Below are 6,174 nucleotides of genomic sequence, written 5' to 3'. Positions count from 1 at the left end.
ACCAAGGCACAACCCCAAAATGAATTTTGAAACAATTAACAACAAATAATATGAAATATTTAGTGATAAATATGATGAAAGAGGTGCTAAACCTGTACACTAAAAAGGACATAACCCCTTTGCCGAGAGAAATTAAAGAGTGTAAATGAGTATAAAGGCTGAAGACTCTTCTGTTGTTAAGATATCAGTTGTCCGCAAAGCGATCTATGGCTGCATAGAAAATCCCAATCAAAATTCTAGCAGGCTGGCCAATAAGCATATGAAAAGATGTTCAACATCACTAATCATAAGAAAAATTAAAGTCAAAACCACAATGAGGGTTGGGAGCATGGAACAAATGCCTGACTAGGGCAAGGGCTATTCATGGAGAACAGCAGCTCAAGTTCTTAAACAAATTTGAAGAACCCAAGGAAACCTACGAAAAGGTTTGAAAAGATGAAGAAAATAATCTTCAGCTCAAAGAGGGCTTACAGAATATGGAGGCTAGGTTGGCAGAGTGGAACTTCATGAACCCTTTAAACATGCCCAGTCTGTACCAGAAGTTGGAGAGTCATCCCCGAACAAGGATGCTGCTCACTGATCCTACCTACTGGGAGCTGATTGAGCTGATAACTACAAAACAAGCCATCTGACCTGGACACAAAACTGAGATCCCCAGATGCTGACTACTCTCAGTGTCCTGCTGGGAGTTTATATGGGCAGTATGGATGAGAGGAGGAATCTGGAACACCTCCCCCATCTCCTCTTTCCTAGAAGGACACCAAGCCAGAACCAGTGGAAGAAGAATAAGAAGCAGGCACTGAAAGGGAAAGAGTTGGGGAATGAGGCCTACAGGAAGAAAAACTTTGACACAGCCTTGAAGCCCTGTAACAGAGCCCAGGACTTGGAACCCACCAACACGACTTAAGTGACCAATCAAGCAGCCCTACATTTTAAGAAAGGCAACTACAGTAAGAAGGCCATTGAAGTGGGGCAAGAAAACTGAGAAGACTATGACAGATTGCCAAAGCTTATGCTTAAATTAGCAACTCCAACCTCAAAGAAGAAAAGTACAAGGATGTCATCCATTTCTATAGCAAGTCTTTGGCAGAGACTGAACCCCAGATGTACTCAAGAAATGCCAACAAGCGGAGAAAATTCTGAAGAAGCAAGAGTGGCTGGCCTGTATCAATCCCGACCTAGCCTTGGAGGAGAAGAACGAAGGTAATGAATGTTTTCAGAAAGGAGACTATCCCCAGGCCATTAAGCTTTATACAGAAGCCATCACACAGAATCCAAAGAGGCCAAATTGTATAGCAATGAAGCTGTACAAACTCCTGGAGTTTCAGCTGGCACTCAAGGGCTGTGAGGAATGTATCCAGCTAGAGCCAACCTTCATCAAGGGTTACACATGGAAAGCAGCTCCACTGGAAGCAAGGAAGGACTACACAAAAGCCACAGATATCTACCAGAAGGCATTATATCTGGACTCCAATAGTAAGGAAGTGGCAGACAGTTACCAACATTGTATGATTGCCCAGTACAACTGCCAGACAGCCCCAAAGACATGCAGTGATGGGCCATAGCCGAACCTGAGGTGCAGCAAGTAATGAGTGACCCGGCCATGTGGCCCATCCTGGAACAGATGCAGAAGGACCCCCAGGTGCTCAGCAAACACCTGAATCCTGTAATAGCACAGAAGATCCAAAAGTTGATGGAAGCGGGTCTCATCACAGTTCAGTGATGACTTGCTCATCATCCCCTTCCCTTCTCTCTAGTGTGGAAAGAGGAGTTGGGACTGCCACAAGCAGTGTGGAATAGAACGGTGAGCAGGGAAAAGTGAAAAACTTCTCTCTATGTATTTACATAGACCTATGTGGAAGATACAGAGACTCATATTCTCCATACTGGTACTGCCCAGCACAGGCGTGGTATCTTCCACTGCCCTAAGGTTCCCTATTCCCTTCCCTGCCCTAAGTAGCTGTCTTAGCTGCTCTCTCATAGTTGGTTATTTTTTATATGGAGCAGTGGGCATGTATGGGGAGGGGAGGCTGTTCTTTCCCGACCTCAGGTCCCAACTCTCTTCACATTGTTAACTCCACATCCCCATGTGCCCTTCTCCAATAATGCAGCCCATTCAGGTGTGATTATTTACTTTTAAAAAAAATTTCACCTTAAACCCATAAGGATGGTCACTATCAAAAGAACAGAAAACAACAAATTTGGTGAGTATGTGAAGAAATTAGAACCCTTATGTGCTGTTGGTAAGAATGTAAAATGGTACAGCCATTATGGAAAAAACTTAGAGATTTCCTTGGAAATTAAAAATAGAATTACCATATGATTCAGGAGTCCCACTTCTGGGTTTATTTCCAAAAGAATTTAAAATAGGAGCTCAAGGCATATTTGCATACTCATATGCATTGCAGCATTATTCACAATAGTCAAGTGGTAGAAGCAACTCAAGTGTCCATCAGCAGATGAATGGATAAAGACAATGTGTTATTTACACACAGCAGACTATTAGACAACCTTAAGAAAGAAGGAAATCTTGTCACGTGCTATATTGTGGAGTAACATTGAGGATATTATGCTAAGTGAAATAAGTTGGTCACATAAGGACATGTACTATATGCCATTGATAGGAAGTATCTTAAGTAGTCAAAATCATAAAAACAGAAAGAAGAAAGGTGATTGTCAAAGTTTGCAGGGAAAGGGAATTTAATGGTTGTAGAATTATAGTTTTGCAAAATGAAAAAGTTTTAGATATTAGCTGTGCAAGAATGTTAGTATATTTAGTACTACTGAAATGTAGACTTAAAAAATGGTTGAGATAGTAGATTTAATGCTGTGTTTTTGTGTTGTTAACACACATACACACACACACACACACACACATGCACACACACACCTGGCAAGATTTCTTGTATAACTTGATAAGGCCATTACAAAAAATTGATAGGGAAATGCAAAGAACTTAAAACAATGAAATCAACTTGAAAAAAGAAGAACAAAGTTAGAGAGCTAGAAAGCCACCTGATTTCAAGGTAAACACTACCTCAAAACTTTACATAAATCTACAGCGATCAAGGCAAATTTTTATTACAAAGAAATGACTAGATCTAGGTAACAAAGAATCTGATAAAAGATACAGATATATATGGAAGACTGATTTTTGACAAAGGTACAATTCAGTGGAGGTATGGTAGTTTTGTTTTCAACAAATGATGCTGGAATAATGGAAAGTTCATTTGCAAAAAAAAAAAAAAAAGCTTTAAAACATCCCTCACACTTTATAAAACAAGCGTTTGTAAAACAAGCAAATAAGAATTTGAAAAGATACTTATTATGATTAATCATAGGAAAACTAAAATTAAAACCACAAAGAAATATCACTATCTAGTAGAATAGCTAAAATAAAAACAACTGACCATTAGCAAGTGTGTTGAGAGGAGGAGGAACTAGAACTCTCACTCATGACCAGTGAAAATATAAAATGATACAATTACTTTGGGAAACATTTTAGAGGTTTATTATAAAGTTAAATATACACATACCATGTGAATGAAACACTCTTCTTCTAAGTATTTAAGAAAAAGAAAGCTTAGAGCCAGACTTCCAGTGAGTGTTCATAGTAATTTTGTTTGTGATAGCCCTAAATGGAGAACAGTCCCAGTGTCCATCAGCAGACGCTTGGAAGAACAAACTGTGGTGTATACATATAATGGAATACTACTCAGCTACAAATAGGAATGAATTATTGATAATGCAAATACATTGATGGAGCTCAAAGAAAAGGAGTCTGACAAAAACTGAAACACATACTCAGTGATTCTACATATATAAAATTTTAGAAGATGCAAAAAAAGCTCTAATGACAGAGATCTGTTGTTGCCTGGAACGAAGAGTACATGTTTGTTGGGCAGGAGGGAGAAAATAAATATGTCACGAGGAAATATTTTGGGGTGATATCTATGTCCATTACCTGGATTGCAGTGATTGTTTCATAGGAGCAATACCTATGTCAAAAGGTACTGTTGACCTTAAACATAAAGCTATCTGTTATTTTACCAGCAAAAATGGGTTTACTTGGAAATAGCAGAGAATTGCAATTTGGAAGAGGCAAAGTATGGTAAAATCTTAGGAAAGTCCAGAGAATAAAGGAGAGGATTGCTCTTTCAGGGGAGAAAAGGAAAAAAAAAAAAAAAAAAAAAGGATGAGTTGAGAGAGCTGTTAACAAACAAAAAGTCCATTGAAGTAAACCAGGAATTCAGAGCATGGTGGCTATTCATTGGCTTTGTTTTACTATTGCTCTCATTGGCTGGACTTTTGCCAGGTGAGGAGGAATCCTTTCTTCCTCCTGCTGGGAGTAATAACTTTCAAGAGTTGCCTCTTCCTTTTGGGCCAGTGATTCTTGACAATAGGTGACACTTAAGGTCTCCCTCTTCTGGCCTCCCCACTCCATTTTCATGATTTTTTAAAAGATTTTTAAAAATTCATTTATTTGATAGATAGTGACAGAGACAGAGATAGCAAGACAGAGCATGAGCAGGGAGGAGAGGGAAAAGCAGGCTCCCTGCTAAGCAGGGAGCCTGATGAGGGATGAAGGACTCTATCCCAGCACCCTGGGATCATAAACCAAGCCAAAAGCCAACGCTTAAGTGACTGAGCCACCCAGGCACCCTGATGTGTTTTTTTGTTTGTTTGTTTGTTTGTTTTAAAATTTTATTTCTTTATTTGACAGACAGAGATCACAAGTAGATGGAGAGGCAGGCAGAGAGAGAGAGGAAGGGAAGCAGGCTCCCTGCTCAGCAGGGAGTCTGATGTGGGGCTCCATCCCAGGACCCAGAGATCATGACCTGAGCCAAAAGCAGAGGCTTAACCCACTGGGCCATCCAAGCACTCCAGATGTGTTCTTTTATTATTTTTCACAGTATCAAATTATATGCTCTATTTTATGCATTTATTTTTTGTCAATTATACCTCAATAAATAAGCACAGAAATAAAATAATGCAACTCATCCTCTCCATAAAATAAAATTAGTCACTTTATGGGAGTAAAATTACAGAAGTGTTAAATCTGGATGACACTTTGGATTAGTTCTGTTGTTCTTTGATTGTTTTGGGTGGTATTTTGTTTTTCCTTTTTCCTTTTCTCAAAGAGGATCAGTGAGTTTAACATCTTTATGTTTCATCTTTGCTTGCTATAACCAGATTTAAATAACATCCTTTCTTGGGGCGCCTGGGTGGCTCAGTGGGTTAAGCCGCTGCCTTCGGCTCAAGTCATGATCTCAGAGTCCTGGGATCGAGTCCCGCATCGGGCTCTCTGCTCAGCAGGGAGCCTGCTTCCCTCTCTCTCTCTCTGCCTGCCTCTCCGCCTACTTGTGATTTCTCTCTGTCAAATAAATAAATAAAAAATCTTTAAAAATAAATAAATAAATAAATAAATAAATAAATAACATCCTTTCTCAGTAAATGACACCAGTAAATTATAAAGTTTTCTGCTCTGCATTATATGTTTATTAGTTTTCAAAAGACTCAGTGAATATTGTGTGTATGTGTTCCTATGTGAACATGCAATATTATTTTTTAAAGCCAGGATAAAAGATATGAATAGAGAGAGGAAGGAAGAGGAAGAGAAAAATGAAGGTAGTATTTGCTAAGTATTTGACCATTCCAAATAATTGAAGTTACTTTTAATTAAAAGCTAAATTACTTAGCCTATATTTTTTGTATTTAATAAAAGCCTAATTTTTTAAATTGTGGTCTGCAACAAAATTTATTATTTTAAAGATAAAATTGATGATTTTAATAGTAACATTTAGTAATAATGTGATGTATGCCACATTTTCTCTATTATTTCACCAGTGGATATTTGAGTTGCTTCCGATTCTTTCCTTTTGTAAGTAGTGCTGCTATATATTTTGGTATATAAATGTCTGTTAGAGTTCTTGCTGTCAGGTCTTTTGGGTCTATTTCCAAAAGGAGAATTGTTCATATAGTAAAACTTCATATAGTAATTCTGTGTTTCATTCTTTAAGGAACCACTATTCTGATTTTCACAGCAGCTGCACCATTTATATTCCTACCAGCAATCTATAAGTGTTCCAATTTCTACACATTCTTTCCAACACTTTTTTTTTCTGATTTTTTTAATAGCTATCCCAATGGCTGTGAAGTGGTATCTCATTGTGA

General features: G+C 38.2%; 1 pseudogene; it reads left to right on the top strand.

Moving 5' to 3' along the window:
• Positions 1-313: 313 nt before the first annotated feature.
• LOC122907483 lies at positions 314-1,723 on the top strand (annotated as a pseudogene).
• Positions 1,724-6,174: the final 4,451 nt, after the last annotated feature.

The sequence above is a fragment of the Neovison vison genome, chromosome 5 (genome assembly GCF_020171115.1).
Source record: "Neovison vison isolate M4711 chromosome 5, ASM_NN_V1, whole genome shotgun sequence".
Lineage (NCBI taxonomy): Eukaryota > Metazoa > Chordata > Mammalia > Carnivora > Mustelidae > Neogale > Neogale vison.
The sequence above is the reverse complement of the archived record's forward strand: the minus strand, read 5'-3'. Positions and strand labels throughout refer to the sequence as shown.